The sequence below is a fragment of the Callospermophilus lateralis genome, chromosome 1 (genome assembly GCF_048772815.1).
Source record: "Callospermophilus lateralis isolate mCalLat2 chromosome 1, mCalLat2.hap1, whole genome shotgun sequence".
Classification (NCBI taxonomy): Eukaryota; Metazoa; Chordata; class Mammalia; order Rodentia; family Sciuridae; genus Callospermophilus; species Callospermophilus lateralis.
In genome coordinates this window covers 28,849,973-28,877,006 of record NC_135305.1, presented here as the reverse complement: position 1 = coordinate 28,877,006, position 27,034 = coordinate 28,849,973, and the positions used below count along the sequence as shown (strand labels likewise).

At 38.2% G+C, this 27,034-nt stretch overlaps 1 protein-coding gene across 3 annotated transcripts in view; it reads right to left on the bottom strand.

Annotated features, from left to right (window-relative positions):
* Positions 1-1,109: 1,109 nt before the first annotated feature.
* The window catches only part of Cdk14 (cyclin dependent kinase 14), a 563,390-nt gene continuing 537,465 nt past the window's right edge, over positions 1,110-27,034 (bottom strand). Inside the window, exon 15 of one of the 3 annotated variants that reach the window (XM_076860994.1) lies at positions 1,110-4,500. The gene's annotated coding sequence lies outside the window, so the exon portion shown is untranslated. Of the gene's footprint in view, positions 4,501-16,430; positions 16,485-16,554; positions 16,622-27,034 lie in introns of those variants that run through there. The other 2 variants (XM_076861002.1, XM_076861011.1) reach the window with 2 other exon arrangements.

Genomic DNA, 27,034 nt, shown 5'->3' with positions numbered 1-27,034 from the left:
TTGTTCTACTATCCTTACTTTCCCCACATCTCTCTCCTCCCCTCCTTTCACTTCCCTTTACCTAATCTAAGGTAAATGGGGGGATTGGCTTATTTCGCTTAGCATAATATTCTCCAAGTCTATCCATTTACCAGGAAATGCCATAATTTCATTCTTCTTTAAAGCTGAGTAATATTCCATTGAATATATATACCACATTTTCTTTTTCCATTCATCTATTGAAGGACAGCAGGGATGGTTCTATGGTTAAACTATTGTGAATTGGGCTGCTATGAAGTGCACATCTCTGCAGTTTCCTGTTATGGAATTTATTGGTGGTGGCAGTGACCAAAAATGCACTAGACTTTGGCACAGATGACTCAGTGATTTGGGAGGAAAAAGCAGCAGCAGCTGAGGTCTGAACGAGTAGTGTCTTTCATGAGCTGCTTATTAGCACTTTTAAAACACCAAATAGCCAATCTATAAAATGACTATATTTGGCATGACCATCATAAGCAATTTGTCAGATCATGGGGGTTTGTCTGGAATTGTGACAGATCTGACAAGAAGGTGATGATAGAAAAGGTAATGGACAACCAATGTGTCCCTGTCAATCCACACGTGGGCTCCCAACATTGCCATGCACACTCAGGTGCAGACACCCCGGGGGTGTGTGCAGGGAAGTATGCTAAGCTCAGTAAGAGAACAGTAATGTTTCCGAGTATGTGCTTACCTTATCTCAGGATATGTACAAAAAAACAGAGAAAAGACAATAAACGTAAACAGGATTTGTTATTAAACAAAACCAGATAGTCTCCAGATGCATCTGAGATGGGTAGAACATATGGTGAACATCATGGAGGGGCCAGGGGATTCCTGCAGCTCACAGACTTGTTCTGCACTGCCCCTAGTCTTCTACCTAAATTTGGCCTAGCAAATCAAGGAAAGGGGAGGATTTGCGAGATTCTTGGAACACTCTGGTTAACTCACTCTTTCTCACATATTCTGTGTTAGACTCTTATTTCATTCTTTGAGAATGGTGTGTCCAAGAGCTTTAAGACAATGTTTCTTTGATACTGTCTATGGTCTTATTGAGCACTCATGAAGAAGATGTACCAGGGAGAGGTATGGAGATTTTGCTATACTTTTATTCCATATCATGTTACAAGGAAACAACAGTGACAGCTGACAAACCATTACATCCTTCATAATACAGACAAATTACAATTGGTAACAAATATGCAACATGTATTATTCCATTCTCCTTACTACGTGTCATTTTGAAGTATAATAGTTTTCTGAATGATGCTAGCACATTTCTTAGGTACCAACTTCATTAGAAAGTACACATCTCAGTGCATCATACAAAAAAAAATAAAAATAAAAAGATAAAAACAATTTTTTTCAAGTCCATTCCTGAACAGAGAATTTAGATTTTGTATGTCCCTCTAAAATATGCTGCTGTGGGAAGGGGAATGAGAATAAGAAATTGCTTATGTTATTTGAGATTCTTAAATCTTTCTTTTGGTGTATGAGAAAACTGCAAGGCAGTAACATAAGTAACATACATAGTTTCTTCTGCCTACAAGCTAGTAAAGGAGATGGAAGTTATGCGCAATTATGAGCATATTCCTATGTATAGGGGGCAGGCAATAATCTGCCCCAGTATGTACAGCCTAAACATCCTCTTATATAACAAAGATTACAAACCCAGTAATATTCACAGATGAGTATCTTATTTGGATGCATACCTAGGGTACTGGCTGTCATATACACACAGAGGAAAGGATACTAAGAGGCTTTTTTTTTTTTTTTTGCAAGCCTGGAGGCTCCCCTGGAAACTTTTTAATCACTCTTGGGAGGTAGAATTAGCTTCTCATCCCTGCTTCATGGATGGACAGCCACTCTGCCTTGGACCTTTTTTTTTTTTTTTTTGCTGAGCATTTAAATAGGTTTTTTCATATCCTATGTATCTTGTATTTTTAAGTCAGTCAAACTGTACCTGTAAGAAAATGGAATTTAAGTCCCCAACCTCCTTTCAGAACACTGTGTGCAGTGATGTCATGGCGATACCATCACTGTGTTAAGGTATTTGTAACTCTTCTTACCAGCTCTTCAAATTCAAGCTATCCCTTCATATAAAAATAATCTCACAAAACATTCCAGTGCTTTCTCAATAGTATAATAATCTGTTAATGAACAGTCTGCATTAATTTTCATGACTGCCCTCAGAGAAGGCAGGAATGAAATGCAGGGGAGGGAGAATGTGTCTGCAAATAGAAAAGGAGAGAGACAAACAGAACTTTGGATTTCGTGTATCAGTGGCAAGAATGGGGAACTCAAAACCTTCCAACTTCTGATCTTCACATTTCTGTAATGACAGATTCCCCTTACACGCACACTGAGTAGTACTGTTTTACTTCCCAGAAGAAGTTGTCTATGACAAGAGCACAGATCTCTAATCACCCTAACATTCCTATTGAAGACTTCCAACAGTGAATATTTTCAAAACTCCAAGTTAGAATCTTATGAAATACTAAGATTTAGTCAGCAAACTCTTAATGTAAACTTAGTAAAATATAAAAATTATGACTCTACCCCAAATGAATGACTTAAAACAAATCACAAGGAAGGCTGCTTTTCATTAAATGTCAACTTTTCTCCCCATATTTCCTTTAAGAAATCCTAATTTTAAGTATACTTTAAATTGAAATACTTCTAAAGACTACTGGTGAGTTGGAATGAATGAAAGAGGAATGAAAAGGATTTCTAAGTAGCAAACAGAAAAACACTCTAGCTTTGGGTGTCTTTTGCTCTCTTTCAAACCAATCTGTAAATAATTCTTTGCTTGGCATTTGTAAGTTTAAAAGAAGGCTACATTTGGATGAGTTATGACCCTTGACATATCTACTTGCACCTTACTCCAGAGATAATACCATGTTAGGGTTTAGGAATGCCGAGTCCACTTCCGTAGGGATTTCGGGTTTGACTGTAGAAATGCTTTTCCCTCACCCAACTCTCAGGATCATAATTCCTAGTTTTGATTCTAAAAATGTGTGACACATTTCAAGCTTGTAGTTTCTCCTTCCTTCTGACTAACAGGAAAATGTAAAACAATGTATGTGGAGGTATTTTCATGGGAATTTGCTTAGAGGAGCTAAGTTCATGCTTTAGATGAAGTTTAACTGCCCTGTGGCCTCAGTATTACTGGGATTCAGCAGGAAGGCCCACCCCATGTGAGCTGGCCTGCATCAGGAGAACCCCTCCATATCAGAGCACTTTGTACCCTGAGCACTTTTTCCCCAGGCTCCCAGACTCACCTTCATCCTCCAAGGTCCTCAACTCCTTAAATAAGGGAAGTGAAGCCTTTCTTTCTTTTCTTCCCTCCCCCCCATTTTCACCTTTAAAGCAAGAATCCTGCATTGTTTCTAAAACCTGCATTTGAACAGTTATTCCAGGAGCCTGTTTAAAGTCAGGTACCCTACGATGCCTTTCAATCAGCTTGGAATGTTTTTTAAAAATGTAATTCAAAGGTGCATTGCTGTAATTGAACAAACTTCTGACTCTGGGTGATTCTGTAATTTGCTTTGCAAGTGTTCATTAACCAAGACTGCTTTCAGGGCCCATCCATACAGCCTTTTGCATCCAAGTTTTAAACATTCTGTTCCTTATTATTTTCTCCATTTAGAAGATACAAAGTGTAACAGAATGGATGGGGGAAAATGAGATGTTGACAAGACCCAGGACACATGTAAAAAGTTACCACAATTTCTAGATGTTGAAAAATAAGCAATTTCCCCTAACTTCCTTCTAAATGCTTGGTACTTGCTGCTTCATCTTCAACCTGCTTGGAAAACAGTCACGTTATGTGGCTTGAAAATGCTAAGCAGATCCAGTATCCTATACAAATGCACAGTTATTTCCAAGGGGGAAAAAAAAACCACACACATTTGCAAACATCCTCAAAAGGTGAGCGACAGGTGGGGTCCCACAGTCTGGGACCATGCTGTCTAGTCAGTCAGTGAACAGGGGTTTGCTTTAGCGAAAAATGTCCTTCCTAGTGGTTGCAAAATGTGCACCGCTCTCAAAGAAAACACACATTGTTTTATGCCACTGTGTGGCTTTCAAGTACAGACATTACTGAAGAAGTGTGAACGCCAAATGTGTTGTCTTAATGTATTTAAGACATGGCTGGTGAAAGCATAAAAACCTTTACAGAGATGCTGGGCTGCAGAGGGAAATCAAACAAAATCAAACACAAAAGACTGAAAAGAATACATGCCATGTATCAGGAAGCCAAGCTTAATCTTCACATAGTTCTTGGAAATCACAAGGTATCCAAATGCGTGCAAGGTTTTAAATAAATTGCAGAGAAAACAGGGTCTTGCCAGCTTCAATTTTCTCGTAAGTGAAATCCACCGCAGGGAGCGAAAGGAAACTGATCCATGATTCCCTTCACATTATTGGCCACTTCATTAATGTTTTTTTTTTTTTTCTTCCCAGATTGATGACAACTTAATCCTGGGAGGAAGAAGAGAGAAAATTGTTTTATATATATAAAAAAACTTACTTCATTCATTTTTCCTAAATTACACAAGACATCAAAATTGGTCAGGCCACAGTGAGCTCACCAGGGTTTTTCACAGCCACCCCAAGCACATATATTTGAGGTAGAATAGTTTCCTTAACCAAAAAAATTCTAATATAATAAACAAATGTTCTGATTGCATTTTCTTCCCTTAAAATAATTTAACTCCATGAATTTAAGTGGTCTAACTTCCTTTAGATAAAGAAACAGAAACTCAACATATTTCCTTTCCCAAATCATTAGTAGTACCACTGGTCTTAATTAAGGCCCTATAGCATCATATACACCATTAAAAGGACATAACATTATGTTCACTTTTATGAACATGAAATAGAAAAATGGATCACATACATGCTTTTAAAACAAATCAGCTGGATAGAATTCCTGAGCTGCCTATTACCTGTTACTTTAGTCTCAGTAGAATGAGAAGTGACCAGCGTGACCTGAGCTGGCACACCCAACATCCTGCACAGGATGGTAACTTTCTCATGACGTCTGCCTAAAACTTGATAAGTGATTGGTTCAAGAAGCAAGAAGGAATGTTCCCTGAGTTTCTCTCTACCCTTCTTTTTAGCCCTTAAACATCTTTGTTGAATCTCTAGGATGGGAAAAGAACATCTGGCCAGGTTAGGGTGGGAATCCCAGGTTCAAGTCACACAGCCTTAAGAATTGATCCATCAGCTCCACTGTGTCTCAGAACCCACCCACCAGGTTTCAAAGCTAGTTCCTGGTCACTGAGTCCTGGCCAGGCCTGCCTGTCTCCACCTACAAGGCCATGCTGCCATCCTCCCTGACACAGAGGCAACCTGGGAGAGAGTCTAATCTCACAGGTTTTGACCTTGTTTGGAGACTTCATAGTGCAGGTGCCCTGCTGTTCCTCCAGTGGCCGCACCAATAAGGGCACCCTCCTGCATGGCAGTAACCTGGCAATATCTTGACCAAGAAAGTCAAAAGTTTCACTCGTACACTAAGAGCCATCAAAACCGCATATCCCTACCCTCACTCATTTCTCCCACTTATCATGATAATTTTTCAGAAGGTTAACCTTCCTTTTTTTATTGAGATGAAATTCATACAAATAAAATTAACCATTTTGAAGTGTATAATTTAGTGACATTTTGTACACTCACAATGTTGAACAACCATTGTTCCTTTCTAGTTCCAAAACATTTTCATCACTCCCAAAGGAGAATCCATATTGTTTAAGCAGTCATTCCCCAGTCTTCCTTTACCCCATCGCCTGGAAACCACTAACCATCTTTCTGTCTTTATGGATTTACCTATTCTGGATATTTTATATAAATGGAATCATAGAATATGTGACCTGGCTGCTTTAACTTAGCATAACATTTTTGAAGTTCATTCATATTGTAGTATGTATCAGTTCTGCATTATTTTATATGGCTGAATAACATTGTGTGAATAGACCACATTTTTTTCATTCATTCATCAGTTAATGTATATTGGATTGTATCACTTTTTGGCCATTGTGAATAGTGATGCTATGAACATTCAAGTACAAATGTCTGTTCCAATGCCTAGTTCCAATTCTTTGGGGTATATACCTAGGAGTGGAATTTCTTGGTCATATGGCAATTCCATTTTAACTTTTTGATAAATTGCCAAACTGTTTTAAAACTGTTTTCCACATTCACTGCACCATTTTACATTACTATCAGCAATGCAGAAGGGTTCCAATTTCTCCACACTCTTGCCAATCCTTGTTGTTTTCTGCTTTGTTTTGTTTTTAAAATTATAGCCATCCTAGTGTCATGAACTGGTTTGCATTTCATTTGCATTGATTTACATTTCTCTAATGACTAGTGATATTGAACATCTTTTTATGCAGTTATTTATTTATTTTTTTGCCATATATGTGAGTATCTGTTTTGGATAAACATCTATTCAAGTCTTGCTCTTTTTAAAATCAGATTGTTTGTCTTTTTGTTGAGTTGTAGGTGTTCTTTATGTGTTTTGGATATTAATCCCTTATCACGTATATGATTTGCAGATATTGTCTCCTATTTCATGGCCTGCCTTTTCTGTTGACTTTTTCCTTTGATGCACAGAAATTTTAATTTCAAAGTCCATTTTATAATTTTTTTCTTTGTTGTTTGTACTTTTGGTGCCATATCTAAAAACTCATTGTGAAATTAAAGGTTATAAAGATTTACCCTTATATTTTCTTCTATGATTCTTAGTAGTTTAGGCCCTTACATTTAGATCTTTACTCCATTTTGAGTTAATTTTTGCATATGGTGTGAGGCAGGGACAACCTTCTATTCCTGAGAGTTCTATATGTATAGTGACTGTATCAGTAAACAAAAGCCTTTCACTTTGGTTTCTGAGAGAGGCCTGGGTATGAATGGAAACCATATACAAGCCCTTTGCTGTCATTAAGTCCAAACTTCTCAGTTGTTATCTCAAATACTTGCTGTTTTGTGGACATTTCTTTATGTGGCTCACTTGGACACCCCTCACCCCTGCCTGGTTGCCCAGATATGCTTTTTTCAAGTCATTTCTTTCTTTCAGTTTTTTTTTTTTTCTTGAAGGCGGTACTGCAAATCGAACTCGGGGTGCTTAACCACTGAGTCACATTCCTACTCCCTTTTATTTTTTTTATTTTGAGACAGGGTCTCACCAAGTTGCCTCATTAAGTTGCTGAAGCTGGCTTTGAACTTGTGATCCTTCTGCCTCAGCCTCCTGAGTTGCTGGGATTATAGGCGTGTGCCATCGTACCTGTCTATCAAATCTTAAAGACTCAACCACTGTAGAAAATAATTCCATGGAACAACCATCCCACCCTTGTTCTCCCAGGGAAATGGAGAACATTTACCCTTCCTGTACCTGCTGCTCCCATATTAGCACACATTCTGATTAGGCCCCATCTTTCTTGAGGCCGATGACATCAAGGAGAATGAGCACTTGGCCCCACAGTATTTCAGGTCCACTGGTCAATAGACACTTTATCCAGTTCCAACCCCACTACCAATCTCAACACATTTTATTCAGAAGATGACAGAAACGTCCTTTTCCTTCTTGATACTTAAGCAGAAGGCTGCCTAACCCAGACATCTACTCTCTAGGCATAGAGTTCCTACAACAACACCCAAATGACAGGTTTGGTGTCATTTAATTTGGTGTCAAATAATCAACACGATGGAGAACTGGTGCCCAATTGACCTCTTGACCAGGACTTGGTTTAGTCCCTTCCAAGACACTTCCTCTCAAGAAGCAGTAAGAGGGCAGATGGCATCTTTAGGTTCTTAAGTTTAGGTTCTTTTTAATTTTGTTGGCCTATGTTTCCCAGATCGCAGCTCAGGCTTGGCTTAAGCACTCAATAAATAGTTGTTGAACGAACAGGAAGGGGAAAAGGTAGAATCTGAAAATATGGAAGTGGAAGATGTTCTCAGACTTGGAGTTAGTTCCTTCATGGTGCCTTTACTGAGGGTGAGCACCGAGTTTCTGTTCCTGCGTGTTGCTGAAATTGCTCATACAAAGCAGCTATTTATTGTAGCAACAGTGCCCAGTGACAGTGTTGGGTACAGAGCAGGCCATCCATAGATGACACGCCACCAGTGGAGAATGGTGGATAAGATTGACACCTTCCTGTAGGCCACACTTCTTTGTGGTTGTTGTTTTTTACTCTAATGTTCTGTTTGAAAGAAATGATTAGATTTCCAATATATTTGATTTCATGTAATAGTAAACTATGCTGTCACCATAGTCAATACCATGTTATTATCTGTTGGATTGATTTAGGACTGTTTTTTGCTACCGATGATATTCGCACTTGCCTTCTTCCTGATTCTTTTGAGTATAATTGCTGGGTTGAATAATGGCTAACTTAGGGTGAAAGCAGAATTGGATAATAAAGGATAATAGATAATAACAGTAATTGGATAACAAACAGTGAATGCAGTGATTATGGTAAGTCCATTACTGAGGTTTGGTTCTGACATTAGTGGAAGAAACCAATAATAAGAAAATGAAGGAGGTGACAACCAGAGTTACGACTGCTGTCTCTGTGAGATGACTGAATAGACCACATTGTGCCACCTACCCTGCCTAATACTGTTCACCAGAGCATGGGATGTCCCTCATCCTTTCTTGGGCAGCATCAGCTTCAATTTTTGATGAACACATATGAGGTAGATCAGTTTATTGCTAGAAAAAGTATTTTTAAAATGTAAATGTAATTATGCATTTGATGGGTAGGGAATTAGGTGGAAGGAAAGAAGTTATACTACTATCACAGGGAGGTAAAATACATCAGGGTAAATCGTTCCCTTATGTTTGATTGATAATTAAAATACATTGCCTGCACAATACAAATGAACAGTGACTATGAATTATAAGCTTAACTATGTGCACATACACTCATAGGTATATGATCATAAGATTAATGGATGCCATTTTTATCTTGCTTTTAGCTTTTACAATGTTCTTTCTCTGGAAATGAATGTTTTAAACCCGAAATTGGATTCGATTGATAAAATCCTTATTCAGAAATATCTACATAGAGCTTCTCAGCTATAAATATTAATTAATTGGATTGCTGGTACCCATAATGCAACTTTGTTCTGACCCATGTGCCCTATGAACTAGATATTTTTTGGATTCAATTTTCTTAAAACCAACTGTCAGCATCATGTGATGGAGGAGATGAAAAATGAAAATGAGCAGTCCCGCTGTGCAGGTGGGTGACCTGTGGGAGACAGTCTGCCTGGTAGGATTTTTACACGAACCATCAGACACAGACCAATTGATTAGATCATCTCATACCCGCCACCAACTAGGCTCAAGAGACTAATTAGAGAGAGTACTGCCTGCGCAGGCACCCCATTGACACCTAATTTGCTCAGCCAAAGCCTTTGGGGAAAATGTATTATCTCTGCAGCTGCACTTCATGCATTTCTGATTTGAGGCACAAGCAAGGAGTGCTTCATCACTCTTTTGAGCAAACTGAATGTAGAAGCCCTTAAGTGCTAAATGCAAGCAAACAGACCCAAATTAAAAATGGGCCAGGCTCTTTCTAATTCCCTCTGTGTTCCCTGATAAATCTTTGTGTGTACACACACACACACACACACACACACACACACACAAACACACACACACAGAGTTAACATACCAGAGGGACACCAGAGCCAAGTACCCAGCTCAGGGCGCTCGGCATGATCAGATGCCTGTTTTGCGCTGGCCTGTTTACCCTTGCCAAGGGATTGTGTTTATTTTATTTATTTATTTTTGCTGCTCACTACCCCTCCTCAAAGTATTCTTTTTTTCTACAGGAAGACTCTGGCACATTCCCTCCTCTAAGACTCACTGGAGAGAAGTGATTATTTTGATTCCAAATTAAAACAACTGTAGGGTTTCCTTTCCTTGCCTAAATTGTGAACAGGATATTCTTCAGGATGTATGTGAAGCTGTAGGGTAATCCGCTCCTTTCTATTGCAGAGACTTCTTTGTAAAGAAGGAAGAAACACAATTTGAGAGAAAGGAAGCTCCCTCACAGCAGCACATGTGGTTTAGAATTATAAAACTATTAGGTTCTCTTCTAGAAATAAGTGAATATCACTTGACCAAGTTTATCTGTTTCTGGCTTTATCTGTTTCTGTCCTACAGTAAAACTAATTCTTACCCTTTCTCAAATGTAGAATTCAAAATACTGATATATAGGAGGCATTTAAATACAGGTACGTAGATAATTACATGCTTTAAAAAAATAAATATTCCAAGTAATGTGGAAAAATTACGATGGCTTCATGCCAAATCTAGAGGATATGGGGAATGAATTTCCATAGTGCTAGAATAAAAGAAAAATCAAAATTTGCTGAGGATTTGCCATGCTGGTATTCTGTAGAGAACACACTGATTTTGTGCCTTTCCACTCACATGTTGGGTGAATTAGTTTACCCATGTGTTCTGGTAAATTAAAATTTGTTTTGTAATCTTTCACATTTACTCTCTTCTTAAGAATCCAATGAAGAATTTTAAAAACTCATTTTAGCAGTTTGCTTTTAAACCCAGCTTTCAAAATTGGATTTATTTGGGCACCAGACAGATAGTGCCCAGCAGGCAGCAGGGTCAGTGTCTTTCTGAGGGTATGTGGAGAGTGGCTGTAGGACAGATATTTGAAAATAGTTAGCAAATCAGGGTCTTGGTTAAAATACAACTCTGTAGAACTTAATCTGATTTTGATGAGAGCAGAAAGTCCAGAATGCTCCTCTCTCCTAAGTATAGTATCAACCAGGTTTCCCATGAAAAGTGTTCAGAAAACAAACACCCCTACAAGGCTCTGACACTTTGAGCTGTTCTGCTTAGAATACCAAGAAAAGTAAACAAAACGAATTTTTTTTTGTGTCATTCATCTTTGGGTTCAGTTTGCTACTGTAGAAAAAGAAAGTTTGCAGGTAAGTGCTGTAAGTAAGCCGTAAGTGCCTAGCCAAGTGCAAATATTAATAAGTCATAATCAACTTTTATATTGTAGATTTTATATCCATGTTGGACTCAAAATGGTAAGTTTTAGACTTCTCACTGAATTCACAAAATCTGAGGTCAGCTTAACTTCATAATTTTTTGAGTGAGGTTGTTAGGATTTGGCTAACGAACATCTGAATCACTGTTTTTCAATTTCTCTGAAACTACTTTGAGGCTCCTTGGGGGGTGGAAGGAAGTGGCATGAAACAGAAGGAAGTAGAAAATTAGTAAGACCCACTTCTGTAAGTTATTTCTGATTTATGTAATCATGCTTCTTCCCTCCAAAAGAGAGCACATCTTTGAGACCAGCAAGATAATATTAATTAAAATGAACACAGAGACAGACAGGCTTTGTTTTAGGCTTAACAGAAGGTCCATCATTCAAAATGGCCCAAATCCTTTAAGTTGAAAGCTGTTTGGTAACATCCATATGGATGCACAATGAGCTAATTGCAGCAACTCTGCACATTTTAAGCTTTATGCCAAAGTGGTGATTTTAATTAAAAATTTTCAGGCAAAGCCGTAAGTCTAACATTGCAAAACAAAGCATTTCTCACATGAGGAGATGGACTTTACATATCATTTTAATAATCTTCATTATCAACAAACATTTATTGAAATCCTCATTAAAGACCAGGCATTATAGGATGTGTAATTAGCCTACATTTAAAAGAATGCTCTATTTTAATGGTGAGTCTATTGATTACATCAGATTTATGCAAATGTAAAACACTGGTCATATTTCAGACGAATACAGACAAAAAAGAAAGCAACCCTGAGACTATTTACCTCAATAAATGCCAAGAAGGTGTGAGGAAATTCCTGATCTAGGTCTTCTCAGAACTACCAAGGCACATTTAATCTTTCTTGAAAAAAAATCATATATACAGTGATTTTTTCTAAATAATTTAATTTGTTCTAATAGTTATACATGATAGTAGAATGCATTTTGACACATCATACATAGATGGAGTATAACTTCTCATTCTTTTGGTTGTGCATGATGCAGAATTATACCAGTCATGTTATCATATATGCACACAGAGTCATAATGTCAAATTCATTCCACTACCCTTCCTACCCCTATGCCTCCTCCCCTCCCTTCACTCTCCTCTGTCTAATCCGAAGCATCTCTATTCTACCCTAGCCAAGCCCCCTTATATAAAACTCAGCCTATGGTTCTTTGGGATTTTTAAAAAATTAAATATAAATAAAAGAAAACACATTTATATGTATATATTTATGTACATACAAAACTGGGAGGTTTAAATAGCTCATTGAAATCATTTTAATGATGTAATCTTAAAAAATTAAATATATGAATATATGTCAAGACATATGTATAAAAACTGTTTGAAATAGCTCACTGAAATCATATTAATGACAGACTTAATAGAAAAGGCTTCACCAAAGGTGGCTTATTCTTTTCAAGGATTTTACATTATTTGAAGATTTATTTGCTTAGCATACCTTTATAAGTGACTGGCTCCCAAGTGGGTATAAGTTAATTAAATAGGATTCTGACCCTTTAACCCTCCTTAAATATTACAGTCATACTAAATTATATTTAAATAAATCAAGTACGTAACTCAGGAGTGTGTGCATTTTTTTTTACAACTTAACACACACACACACACACACACACATATCTTATAAAACCACTTCTAAGTCACTAGTCAGAGAAACATAAGAGTTTATGTTGGACTTTAATTACAAGATTTGAGAAGAGATGTGACTCCATTTTGTGTTAATTCCTTTTTTCCAAAATGAAATTTGTCTGGTGTTATTGTCCAACATGTTGAAGCATAAGAAGTTTTCATGCTTAGGGTTTTGAATTCAATGTATATGATCACCATCTTATTCAGTAGAAACTTGCAAAGCTAAAATATTCATTTCTATGGCATAATTAGATACCATACAATGATGGGATATAATGATGTCAGCATAAACCAGAAGTCATTTTGGTTCATGAGAAATTTCTTTGCAATGCTTAAAGCTTTGCGGTACCAAGTAACAGCAGCCATGGGCAAGACATCCAAACACAGTTGCATGAAAGCTGCAGAGGCATGTGGTATGGTACATGCTCTCCATCTACCCCACATGTCTCCTTTATGCTTGGTTTAGCTACAGGCTGTGTTTTGGAATTAACTGTTTTTTGTACAATTCTCCTGGGTCCTTGAGCAGCCTGCCCTTTCACCTAATATAGTAGCCTCAATCTTGACATCCAACTTCTTCCACCCATAAATTTCTAGTATTTTTATTAGTGTTTTTGTTGCATATATGAGTGCTGTATTATTAAGTTGAATGCATTCTGAATGGTTTTTCCCTTATTCTCTTTTTCCCTATATAAGCCCTATAGTTTTTTACTGTAGTATTTTACTGAACATAGGCAGAAATGTGGATGTTACATTATAGCAGGAACATCTATTCTTGTGGGAACATATTCTGACATTGTTACAAAGTGACACATTGTGGACATGACTTGAACACATTATTTCCACCAGGAAATGTCTGTAGACGGTGAGGCAGATCCAGCAAGTCCGTGCTAAGGGATGCGGATCTGGACAGCCAGCTAAGCTCCCCTCCATCTGGCTGCCTCACTACAATGTCAGTGAACAACTTCTCCATCAAGAACAAATCAGTGAACCATAGAAGTGAAGGCTTTATTCACAGATAAAGTCCTCTGGCATGCGTTCCACACAAATAATAACTGGTTGTTGTATTTTGATATTAGTTGTCCCTCCACTAGATGCTATATTTCTATAATACCCAATATGAATTCTAAAAGTTGTAATTACAGAATGCTATATATTTGGTTATGAGAAATAAATCCTAGCATTTTGTGCTCATGTGGTGTTTTTCCCTATCAAGAGGCCTCTCTCATTTATGTTAACAAAAGTGCCTGAAAAATAGGACCATAGAAGAGAACAGGTTTTATAAACCAGAAAAAAAAAGTTAAGGTTCAAGTCTTTTTAGTCATTGACTAGATGTCTTCTGGAACATCAGTATATATAACACCCAGAGCGTGCACATAGGACCCACAACCTTTATGGGAACTCAGGTGATCAATAGTCCCAGGTTGCCCAGATTGAGGGACTTCCTAAAGATGGGGGAGCTTTGGTTTTAAAACAGAGGCAAATCAGAATGAGTTGGAAACTCTATCAGGAACAACAGGATTGTTATGGGGTGACTTCCATAGAGGCAGCAAGATTGGCACTTTATTACATGAAGTGAAAAATATGCTAACATCTCAACCTCAAAATGTGAGTCGTGAAAGTGTTACAGATGGGAAACTCCAAAATGGGCAACAGGTTCAGCGGTGGGAAGACAGGAACAGGACCTGCAGCCTTTTCACCTTTCAACTCACCACACTGTGCTGGGATTTTTCATTTCTCTTCTTGGGAGGGACACAATCTTGACTCTGTGTTTTGACTTTTATTTCTGTTTCTTATTTATTTATTTATTTAAAGTCACAGTGACTCACATTCTGCTCTAATGATTAGGTTGTAGAAGTCAAGACCACCAACCATTCCTCACTGTAACTCTTGAGTGCATTTAACAATGTATCCATCAATTCACATGCCTTTGGTGTGCTGAGAGGAGCCAGCTAAGGCCACCTCTATGAATGGACCACAAATGCAGATGTTGTACAGATCACTGCAGGAAATGAGCCTGTAGGAGCAGTGATGGAGGAGCAACACCATCAAGGTCCTCTCTAAATCAATTCAGGAAACATTTACTGAGCATCTATTTTTTAAACATAGCCCAGTGTTCAGGTGGACGAGGATTAATAACAACAGGACTCATAAAGTGAGGTCCCAGTAGTGTTCTACAATTGACTTGAACTGGTTTAAGAGTTGAATTTTAAAATTTTTGGAAAATTTTGCAAGCCAGCTGATAAACCCATCAGCCAGCGTGGGAGTGTTTATACCACAACACACACAAAAACAACCAGGGCTTTTCTGCTTTCTGAAGAGCTGAAGAGTTGAACATTAACCAGCATGTCCTTAAAGAGCTCAAGTGTTTGGAGGGAAGATGGCCAGGACAACTAGTCAAAATGGAAAATATAAATGCTATCTTAGAGGTACCAGCAAAGTGAGGGAAAGCTGGGCTTTGACTAAGTAAAAGTATAGAGAGGGACAGAGGAGGCCATGTTGCACAGCCAGGGACCGTGAGAGGCAGTGAAGGTCAGTGTCTCAGGCACGTGCCTGCAAGTCATGTTGGGATATGATGCAGATGGACGCAGGGAGGCTGAAAAGCAAGTGAGCAGGACAGAGGGGAGGGCCTTAAGTGCTCTGGGCAGGAGTTTATGCCTTATTCTGTCTGCAGTGAAAAGGTGCCTGAAGTTGTGAGCCAGGGAGTCCCAGGTTCCAACCTAAGAAAGTCACATACTTTTCACACACAGGACATTTTGAGCTCCTTCTGTGAAAGCTGTGGGTAAATATATGCTATGAAATCAGATAATGCAGTTGGTTCTCCAAATTACTCTTGCAATTGCTCACAAAGTACAAGATTTTGAAACATTTAATGCTGAAATGTTTTATTCCACCCTTGAGGAAATATTCAGTGTTCAGGACGAATGATGACATAGAAACTAAGCTTCTTCCCAAGGACTGTAATTTTAAAACATAGCCCCTGGGAATAACTTAGACATTTTCATATGCCAGAAAGATACCCTAGGTATTTGGTGAGTAGTTTGTTCACTTGTGTCTTCACAGTTGTATACATGGTTAAAAGGAAAAACTATGCAAGAATAATTCCAACCTTTAGTACTCTGCTGTCCTTTATAAGTCAAACACAATTTGCTGTTTTTGATTAACACACAACCTCAGACAGACTTTGTAATTGCAGTGTTTAGAGTTCTGAAATACCATCAAACCCTTTAAAGAGCAACTGCACTAAATTAGAAAATGTCGTCACTATATCACTTGACTTGATTCACTGTGGCTGCATGTCTTGGACTAAGAGTTTCAGCTCATTAAAACTGTGAAGCCTGTAATGTCTGATGAATAAGACATTCACATCAACACAGTTGGTTTCCTCCTGGTATAAAACAATCAAAGTGCCAACAGCTCAGTGGTTTAGTGGCAGAGCAAAGAACAGTGGCTGAGGCCTGGGGTCAATCCCTCACTTCCATTGGCAACAGAGCTGGAGAACGCAGGGAGAGTAGCCAGCACTCCCCAGGCTCATGGGATTAAGGGATGCTTCATGCTTTTTTACTGTCCACTTGTGGCAGACTGAAACAAAAGCACCAACTGAGTTAAGTGAATTGAGCTTTTATTCTAAGAAGTGATGTAGTGCCCCTTTGCCTTGCCCCAAGTCACAATCCCACACACAATGCAGTAAGTTGAGAATGTGAATTTTTTTTTTTTTTTACATACCTGTGAGAGGGGAGCACATCCCAGAAAGATCTGATTTCCTCTTCACATGGATGCTAAAGAACAAAGTCACATCTTGTCTGGGTTATGCTGTTTGTTTTCCAGTCTGTTGGCATTTAACTTGCACCCTAAGCACCTACCATGGCTCATGTCTCTTAGTTAACTCCTTTTCAAAAGTTCTGACTTTGCAATCCTGGTATCATTTGGAATAATAATCATAAAAAAAATCTATGGACTTAGTTGTTTCATGTTATCATGGGGAAAAACAATCACTATAGGTCCATTTAAACATAATATTTAAATAAATTATATTTTATTTAATGCATATAAATTTTAAAAAAATCAGTCCAAGTGGCTTCAATAGCTGTTTTAGTTTTGTTTCTTTTGCAATTATTAGGTTCAGTTTCTCTGTATGAGATGTCATGCGTAATGAGCCCAGGCCTGAAATACTAAAATGGAAAAGATCTTTCACTTTTTAATTACCCATATCCCAAGTTTCAGTGCTAGAGCTTGCATAATTCTCATAATCAATTATTGGGTATTTTAATCCAAATAGGATATAAAACACTTGTGATTGGATTAACAAAATAAAGCTCAAATTGTCTCTCTCAGCACTTCCTTATTAAAAGAAATTTTAACGGTATGATTTTTTTAGGGGATTGATGTGCATTTGGTAAAATGTAAAGGAGAACATAGCAACTCTCCCCTTAGCTCTCTGTGATAGTATGGTTAGGACTGACTATGTAATACAGATGGATGATTCAAATAAGATAGGACACACTGTCCAGATATAGGGAAATTTCTCTGATTAATGGTGTGTATAATCAAGCAAGGAAATATTTAGAAAGACTTAGAAATCAATTAATGGCAAGAACAACTTTATGTTAGAAGAACCTCCAAGTCAAACTGCAAACTCTACAGAATCTGACAAAATACACAATCATGGGCACTATTTGGAAACCTATCTTGCTAAGCACTGTGCATATACTATAAAAATTTTACTTGGCTGTAAAGTATTTGCAACTGAAATTCAAACATATGTAGATTTATTTCTATGTACTCAAGAATTGCCTCCAAATTGAATCAATAAATATCCATTTTAGGCAACCAACTTTTATCACTTCCTTCCACTAATCTGCTGTGTCATACATAGTTGCATGTACTTTAAATGTTATGATTGCCTATTTTTCCAATATTTTATTAAATTTTTCAAACACAGAAAAAATGAAAGAATCACATAGTGAACATCCATGTTCTCAATATACAGACTTTATAGTTAACATACTGAAATATTTGCTTTTTTATCATATCCATCCTTCCTTGTATCCATCCTATTATTTAGATGAATTTCAAAATAAGTTGCAGATATCACTATATTTCATCCCTAAACCTGAAGTCATTAATTAAAATTCAATATATAAATTTTGTGTGTATTACTTCATTAGTGTTTAATGGTATTACAGAGGATATGTCACATTACTGTATATAGGAAAGGTCAGTTTTAGTTCAGACTCTGACGGGGAGGGGGGACCCAAAAAACACTTTAATGGGGACTGGGGTTGTGGTTCAGTGGTAGAGCGCTCACCTGGTGTGTGTGAGGCCTTGGGTTCTATCCTCAGCACCACATAAAAATAAATAAATAAAATAAAGGCGTTGTGTTCAACTACAACTTTAAAAACAAAAACAAAAACACTTTAATGTCTCCTGTTTCCTACTCTGACCAAACTCTCAGTGGGTAATACACTGAAAACACAACTGCAGTAAGAAAACAGATACAGGGCACCCAGATTGTGGTAATTCTTCAGAAAACTACATATGTTTAACAATATGCAGATTTTCCCCCAAATACAATGTCAGTTGGTTTACAGGTCTGCATTCTGTTTATAGGTTCAGGGACAGTAGGTCAAGAACCACTGGATTATGATGTCAGGATGCTGAAGTACCAGCCAGCATTTCCACCCTCTCCCCCTTAATTCAGATCAGACCCAAGGATATAACTTTCATGAAAATTAGGTACAAAGGGCAGTTTAGGTATGCCTATGTTAAGGGGTAATAAGGCTTATGTGATTTCCTACACACTCCTTGAGAAATAAAAATACAACCAAACAAGCTAAACCAAAACAAACCAAACATCTCTGTCTATGGTGCAGGTTTTCTTCAAGAAAAGTGAAGCCTGGAACATTGTATATGATGAAGGTGACAGTCAACAGGGGCGACACGTGGGCAGTGTGGGCACCTATTTAGAGGATTGCAAGAATGTGAGGAGCAGAGATTGTATTCATCATGAATACAATCCTTCACTCTCTTTTCTTCTCAATTAACATCATTATCAGTGATACACCAGTATAAATGAAGGATAAAAGATAAATGGAAATTAATTCTATGTTGCCCATTCTTACTAATGCTATTAAATGTCAGTAGTAGTCACTTTATTGGGCATGTTATCTTTAATATTTTATTGTTATGAAAATAAAAATTACCATGAGGGTTTCTTATAACTTTGCCAGTGACTCTGATCTCTTGTTTTCCCCTTTAAGGTAAAAACAAGATCAGCCAGGAACTTGAGATTGTTCTGAATTTGGCCATCCATGTTCTCCCTCTCAGAAAAGATTGCAGGCACAGAATCTGAGGAGCCGGGAGAGTCCCCTGTGCCTAAGCTCCTCATAGCTGCCTTTCAAGACAGGTGTTTCTGTGGTCCTATAGATGAGGAATCTGAAGCTCAGAAATACAAGTTTGAGAACTACTTTCCATTCCTGCCCTAGACAAAGCTTTGTTTCAAATTTTGTCAATATTAGCATTTTTTCCTGACCTTCAGAAGACTTCTCACAGACTCATTTAGCTTCTGTGGTCTTGCTTTGGTTCCATCCTTTCAGAGCTGTGACATGCCAGCATGTGGCCTAGAATCCTGGCATTTGGATGAGTCTTGCTTACTTTCACCTCCCTGGTTAAACTTTATCTATCTTTGTACCCTATTCCACCCAGGTGTCTGAGCCACCTGTGCCCTGCTAGAAGACCACCACCTCTAGTTCCATGATGTCTCTCTGGGAGCTGACTTGGTTGCACCAAGAACCCCAAGAACTGCAAACCTCCAGTAACCAGATCAGAAGGGAAAAAGAAAGGCAGGAATCCACAATCATTTCAATCAGCATGAGGTTGCCATAGCAACCATACCCAACTCTTCCTCTCCCATTCTCCCACCCCCCACCCCCCACCCCTACCCTCATCTGCTTGCTGGCTTGGGTATTCAAGCAATTTGCGTGGAATTGCTTTAGTTCTCTGATTCACACAATTTTAATTTTATATCACTTGATTTTATGCCCTTCCTTCCCTTGAGCCTAAGAGGAGACGAAGGGTTTCAAAATCAGAACATACGTAACTTTCTGACCACACTTCTCCACTTAATCAAATGCAAAAAATCCATTTCTCATTTCATTCTGGAAACTTCACATTTCCCTTTTCCTTATTTGCCTTTCCCTCTAAACACCCCCACCCCCCAACATACAACCACCATACACTCCTAATATTTGAACATCAGTTTATGATATTTTAAAGAAATACTTTTCAGAGAAATTCTGGTGACCCCTCCACGATTAAGCTGAAGTTAAAGTTTAAGGGAAAACTGGACTAAGCATAATAACATCTAAACTTTTTTTCAACTGACAGTCTTCCTTTAACATAATAAGGGGGGATCCCTCCTTTTACTTTTCTTTTTCTTTTTTTTTTTTGGATACCAAAACTTGAACCCAGAGGGACTTCACCAACTGAGCCATATCCCTAGCCCCTTTTTAATATTTTATTTAGGGACAGGGTCTTCCTGAGTTGCTTAGTGCCTCACTTAGTTGCTGAGACTGGCTTTGAACTTGTGATCCTCCTGTCTCAGCCTCCCAAGCCTCTGGGATCTCAAGCCTGTGCCATGACCCCAGCTTCTCCCTTTACTTTTAAGCACCAAGAAAACAGGATGCTCTTTAGAGGCTTAGAGGAGACAAAGCACTTTGCTGTGATTGTTTCAGCCCAGTTTGTGAAGCCTGGTGGCCATGGTGTTGCTGACCCTGGATTGCTGAGCCATCTTGCTTGGTAAGGAGGCACCAGGAGCTGTAGAAGGCCAAAAGCTGCACCACAGGGCTGATGATGAGACCAGACAGGGGAGCAATACCAGGAGCTGAGAAAGAAAATGGGGCCAGGAGGCTTTGAGGACTCTTGTGTGTCATCCCACATCCAAAGAACAGAGGAAATTGAGGATGAAGTCACTTGGGCAGCAGTTTGCTACCCTCTTCTGGTCTAAAAGTATGAGGCTGTCTCCCATCACACAGGAGACCCAGCTTTTTCTACTTTGGGGCCTCCCTTCACCTTCTCTTCTTACTGATGTCTTTGGGGATATTCCTATACCTGGACACAAATCTTCCATTTGTGTGCCCTGACTTGTTTTTTTTTCCCTTGAAAGTTTTTAACTCTTTGGGATCAAAGAAAGTAACAAAGAATGACTTTTCACCCTTTCCTAGAAACGCATAACACTCTGAGAGTGTTGGCTAACGTTTCTGTGGCTGTCCATTAATGCTATTCACTAATTTCCAGCTCTGACTTCTGGCCCCTGGTGGAAAGCCTTCTCAGCCGTCTTGGAAGTTAGGCAGGGCAAAGGTGGAACCTGCGCTCAAGATTTCATTACTCCAAATCCCATAACTCTTACAACAGAGAAGATTTCATTTCCGTTAAAGAGCAGAACAGAATTTGATAAAGTCTTGAGAAAAATACTACAAGCTGTATAAGAAAATTCACACATTTAATGGTGAAAAATGCATAGTAGTACTGGATACATCTCCAAGCTCTACAACATTTTATTTTTGTTTCCCTTTTTTTCCTTCTAGCCATAGAAAAGCTTACAAATATCCACTGGAAAAAAATCAGAGTTCTCATATGAACATCACTCTCAGGTTGAGCAAGTTGACCTTCACATAATTTGAATCTCAGTAAAATTCAAGTAATAATATTTTTTGAAATTATGAGTGTAAATTGTAATATGTCAAATAGAATTTGAGAAGATATAAAACTCTCGATAGTGAAGAGATGAAAATTTTCTATAGTATAGGAACTTTAAAGTTTTGTTATCTTAATCAAATGACTATATATATGATTATAATATATAATTATGTAAAATTAAAATTTTATATCTTTTGGATACTTTCCAGCAATAAAACATTTACTATTTGTGTAATTAGCAGAAACACAAAGTATGATGAAAAATTACTGACCCTATAATTATGGATTGATGAGATGGTATATTTGGCAATTGCAATGAAAAAATTAGGTTTAGTTGATCAACATTATTTGGCACTTGGCTTAGTTGATAAGCAATGTTTAATGCTTTGCTTCATGTTTAAAAGAAAACCATTCAGAAAGGGAAAAAAGTAAATGTTTCATGCTTTACACTGCATATCCAAATCTAATTAGCTTATGATATTTTGCTATGATATCCACAATTATACAATTTAGCAACACGTTGCTGCCCCACCATCACATAATTCTGGCAATAGGTAATGGATTTATTATCTTAATCAAATGACTAGTTTCTCTTATAACCATATTTTTTAATGAGCACCAAGATAAAAGACTTGGACTTGGTAATTTTAATTTAAAACTGAAAATCTCTAATATCTTTAGAGATTCTAAAATCGCTACATGAACATATTAGTGGCATTTTAAATTATCAACTATCTATCTATTCATCCATCTATCCATCCATCCATCCATCCATCCATCCATCCATCCATCCTATGTATTTATTTATACATTGTAATCCACTGATGGACACAGAAGCCAGGGGAAGAAACTGAGTATACTCTAGGGCATTTCACTAACATGGAGGGCTCTGTTTTGACTGGGCCTGCTTAGTATTGGAGGAGATAAGCACTGTGTTTCTGTACTACTTCGGTTCTCTCAACTCCATTGAGTTGATCAAAACATACATTTTGTTACAATGTTCATCATGAATAAAGGGTATTGGTTAACATATATAAGGAATGTTTAAATGATATCCCTAAAAATCTTCATGTAAATATATAAAATCAAATTTTAAAAAAAGATATAATACTGAATCATATTTCTTAGCACTCAAATTATTCAATAAACTTAGTTCCCTTCCTAATCTAAAAATTGCTACAGCCTTTGTCTTAGACCATTTTAAGTTTACATGAGACTGAGTAACTTATAAAGAACAGAGATTTATTTCTCAAAGTTCTGGAGGCTGATAAGCCCAAGAGTATGGAAATGGTACATGGTGAGGCCCCAGCTGCATAATGTGGTAGAAACAAACATTACAAAAGCATCACTGTGGTGAGAGAGCAGGAGGATGGGAGAGAGCAAGGGAGTGCAGGAAGCTGAGCTCACTCCCTGGAGAGCTAACACACCGCCTTGACAATGTCCTAATCACCTCTTAAAAAACACCTCCCCCCACATAACAAATAAATTTCAACATGGATTTTGGAAGAGACATCCAAACCATAGCAATACTCAACAAGTAAAAGTAATACTTCATAATTAAAAAGAAAGAGACTAGTGGGATTAATGATGCAAAGAGGATTGCTATGTTCAGAAGTTATGTTTGGAAGAAGTCACTGACCATTTGTCCTGAGAGATTCCCACATAACCTCTGTGATATTTGCCCTAGCTAAAGTGTTGCTTTAAAGCTAACATTTTAGTGACTGTTCATTGATTCCCATGTGTCTTTACTGCAATATAAAAAAATAATGTCTTCATTATGGCATGTAGTAAAAAACTCTCAAAAGGAATACTCAGTAGTACTTAGCCATATTTGTTTAAAATAAAAATACAAGGACAAAAAATAATTATATTTAAATGAATGAGAGCAATACTTAAAGAAATATGATGATATAGACATAATTATGTCCAGCTTTCAATGATTTAACAGTTCTCAATCACTGCTTTATTTCATCCTGATCTGATTCTTGATTCTCATGCCTTAATTAAGCTAATATCTTACTTTTAACATAATCTTGGAAGTATTTCCTCCTTCAGATTTATGATATTACCAAGTGTTATGGTCTAGATATAAGGTGTTCTCCCAAATGTACTGTGTCAGTGCAGGAATGTTTGGAGAAAAATTTACCGGATTATGAGAGTGGTAACCTCTGAATCAATCCTAGTTCGAATGGATTGTCTGGGTGGGAGCTCTAGGCAGGTGAGGTGTGGCTGGAGGAGGTGGGTCTCTGATGATGTGCCCTGGAAGGGTTCATCTTCTCTGTGTCCCCTTCCTACCACCTTCTTTCTCTCTGCTTCCTGGCTGCCATAAATGGAGGAGCTTCCCTCCTCCACACTCTTCCCCCATGATGTTCTGCCTCTCCTTGGGTCCAGAACAATGGACTCTGTTGACTGTGGAACCATGAACCAAAATAAACTTTTCCTCCTCTAAGTTGTTCTTGTCAGGTGTTTTGGTCACAGCAACAAAAACAGACTAACACACCAAGGATAAAATTTCATGTGTGCTTCCCTCAAAGAATATATTTTAATTGTTGGATTCTATATGGTCAGCAATAGTCCAGAATTTGATGTCTAAACTCAAGTTCTTTCCCTGTCCCAGACTTTAAAGAAAAAACAAATAAAAACCCCAACATTTTTTGGAACCATGTGATTGCTGGAAGAAAAAGATTATATTCATTCATTCATTCATTATATTCTTTGGTGAAGAACATCAATCAGTATAAATATTATTTTTCTCAAAGAGAAGGGTTCACTTGGAAGCAGCTTTTCAGACTTTGCCATGAACTTGGAAGACAAAGCTTTGGAATTTGCACATATACAATGAATGGACCTCTGAAGCCACCTGGCCACCTAAGATGGTTCCATTTCAGAGTAGAGACTATCTTTCAAAAGAACCCCATAATGATGCAAAGAAACTGGAATCCTCATTCATTGATGGTGTGGAGGTGAAATGGTGCAGCCACTTTTATGTTCATAGAAACATTATTTACACTAGCCTTAAAGTGGAAATCACCTAGATGTCAAATGAAGAATGGATAATAAAATGTGGTATGTCCACCTAATGGACTATTTGAGAAAGCAAGGAAGAAAGGGAGGAAAAGAGGGAGGGAGAGAGAGAAGGTAAGCAGACGGGCAGACAATACAGAAGCTTGCTACAACACCAAGGAAGCTTGGAAACATTAAGAGAAAGAAGCCAGTCACGAAAGGTCACATACACATGATCCCATTATGCAAAATGTCCAGAAATGACCAATCAGAAAAGTAGAAAGTAGACGAGTAGTTAGCTGATGCTGTAGGGACCCTGGAGGAGGGGGAATAAGGAGTGACTCTAACCACACATCTAAAGGATATGTGGTTTCTTTTTTAGGGTGATAAAAATGTTCTGGAATTAGATTGTGGTGACATTTACACAACTCTGTAAATATACCAAAACCCATTCAAATTACACACTTTAAATAGGCTAATTTTATGGTATGTGAAATATATCTCAATAAGGTTGTAAAAATACAAGAGTTCTATACTTTCTCTAGTCATTAAGTCTAAAACCATAAATTTGGGAATAAGTTCCCATTTTGTTATGATGCTCATAAACATGCAATAATGACAATGATATCATAGCTAGAAATAAATTATTCAAGGAATATGTGCTAATGGAAAGTGGTTATACATGGTAAAGTGAAATTATAAGGTATGTTCTCTGTATATTATGTACTTATGTACGGAATATGTATAATCAGAAAAAAGTTAATTATCATAGTTTTTTAAAAAATTTTTTGATGTAGAAGATTTTGGGAAGAAGATCAATAGAGGTTTTAGACTAAGCAGGGAAAGGTGGTTGGAATGAAGCTGGATTTTGTAGGGTGGGTACACTTGGACAGAGAAAGCCCAAGACAAGGGAAAACAGATTTCTTGAACAGTGCTTTGAATTCTAGTATCACTGCCCACTTTCTTTTCATTCTGTCGGTAGAGATGTACCTGTCTCATATGCCACTGAGTCCCTGGGGTCTAGAATGGTCTCTGAGCACAGGAGGTGCTCAGCAAGCTTTAACTCAACACATAAATAAGCACTTTCTGCCAGAATCCTTTCTGAAAAAACAAATGACAACCGGGGCTACCACTGCTAAGATGTGTGTCTTCACACACCTTAGAAAATGGTGTTCCGTTCACCCAGGTTGAAGTAGTTCTTTTCCACGATTTGGGCCTGGGAAAGTCAATCTTGAGTTCACTCATGACCCAGCTCAATCCCACAGCCTGGCAGTCTCACTTCTGAGGGTCCCACCTGCCTACAGATGAAGCCCAGGATCCTCTGTCTGGCAGGCAAAGTCACCTCAACCTGACCCTGGCATTCCTGCCCCATCACAATCATTTATAACTACTATTTTGTGCTTAAACTACAGTAATTCTATGCTTTGATGAGCTAGTTCCCACTTCTGGGAATCCAGCACAAGGAAGTTCAGTGCCTTTAAATCAAATGTCTCCCATTTAATAAAGATGAGCCATCCTTATTCTCATATCCTTCTATGGTTTAGGGCCCTCACTCTTGTCCTTGCATGATCCCCTTCTGACTCTGCTTTTTCCTGTCTTTGATTAAATAGTTCACAGTGTTATTTTTATTTATATATTGGTACCAGGCATCGAACCAGGGGCACTTAATCACTGAGCTGCATCTCCAGACCTTTTTAAATTAATTTATTAATTTTTTGAGTCAGAGTCTTGCTAAGTTGCTGAGGCTGTAATCCTCCAGCCTCAGTCTCCCCAGTGCTGGGATTATAGACACGAGCTACCATGCCTGGTGGACACACAGTCTTTGACTTTCAACTTTCTCTTCCTTTCGTTTGGCCGTGGCCCACTTTGGACAATTTCTGTGGCTCCTTTAGATGAAAGAATCAGTCTGCCTCATTGGCCCTTAGGTGGAATCAACAGCCATTCGCTTTTCTGAACTTACTCAGTACGTTGTACAAACTTTTGTCATATTATGTTGTTTCCTTACATATTTTTACCTAAGACTCCTGGAGCTTCTAAAGGAGGGAATCATCCTATTCTCAGGCAGGCAGCACTGTGCCTGGAATATGGCAGGTGCACAGTGAATTCCTATGGAGAAAACCAATAAATGTCACATGGCGAAGGAAGCTGGTCTGTGCACAGAAAGTGGGACTTTTGGGGTGGACTACAGTGGGATGAATTCAGATAGCAGAAGGTATTGAAATGCTAACAAACAGGCTAGATTCCAGGTGGAAAGAAAAGAGAGGTCACTTTAGACCCTAAGAAGGGAATGGTGTGATGCAAACAGCACTCTGGAAGACTCCTGTGTCATCATCCACGGTAGAGGAGAAGACCAAGGGAGAGCCTGCCAGCAAGGTGAGTGCTCCATCAACTATTTACTGCTGGTCCAACCTGCAGAAACTTAGGGAAACAGGCGTGTGAGAGAGAATGAAGAAATGGGCAGGGCTTCAAGGGACTGTTGGAGGAGACAAGAATGTCTAAGAGACTGATGGGAAATGCAGATGATGGAGCTCTAGAGCCACTGGGGGTAGCGGGACCAGGGGAAGCAGACCTGTAGGGGCACAAGGGATCAGATTCAGTGTACCCAGTTACAGCACTGTCCATGAGCAAG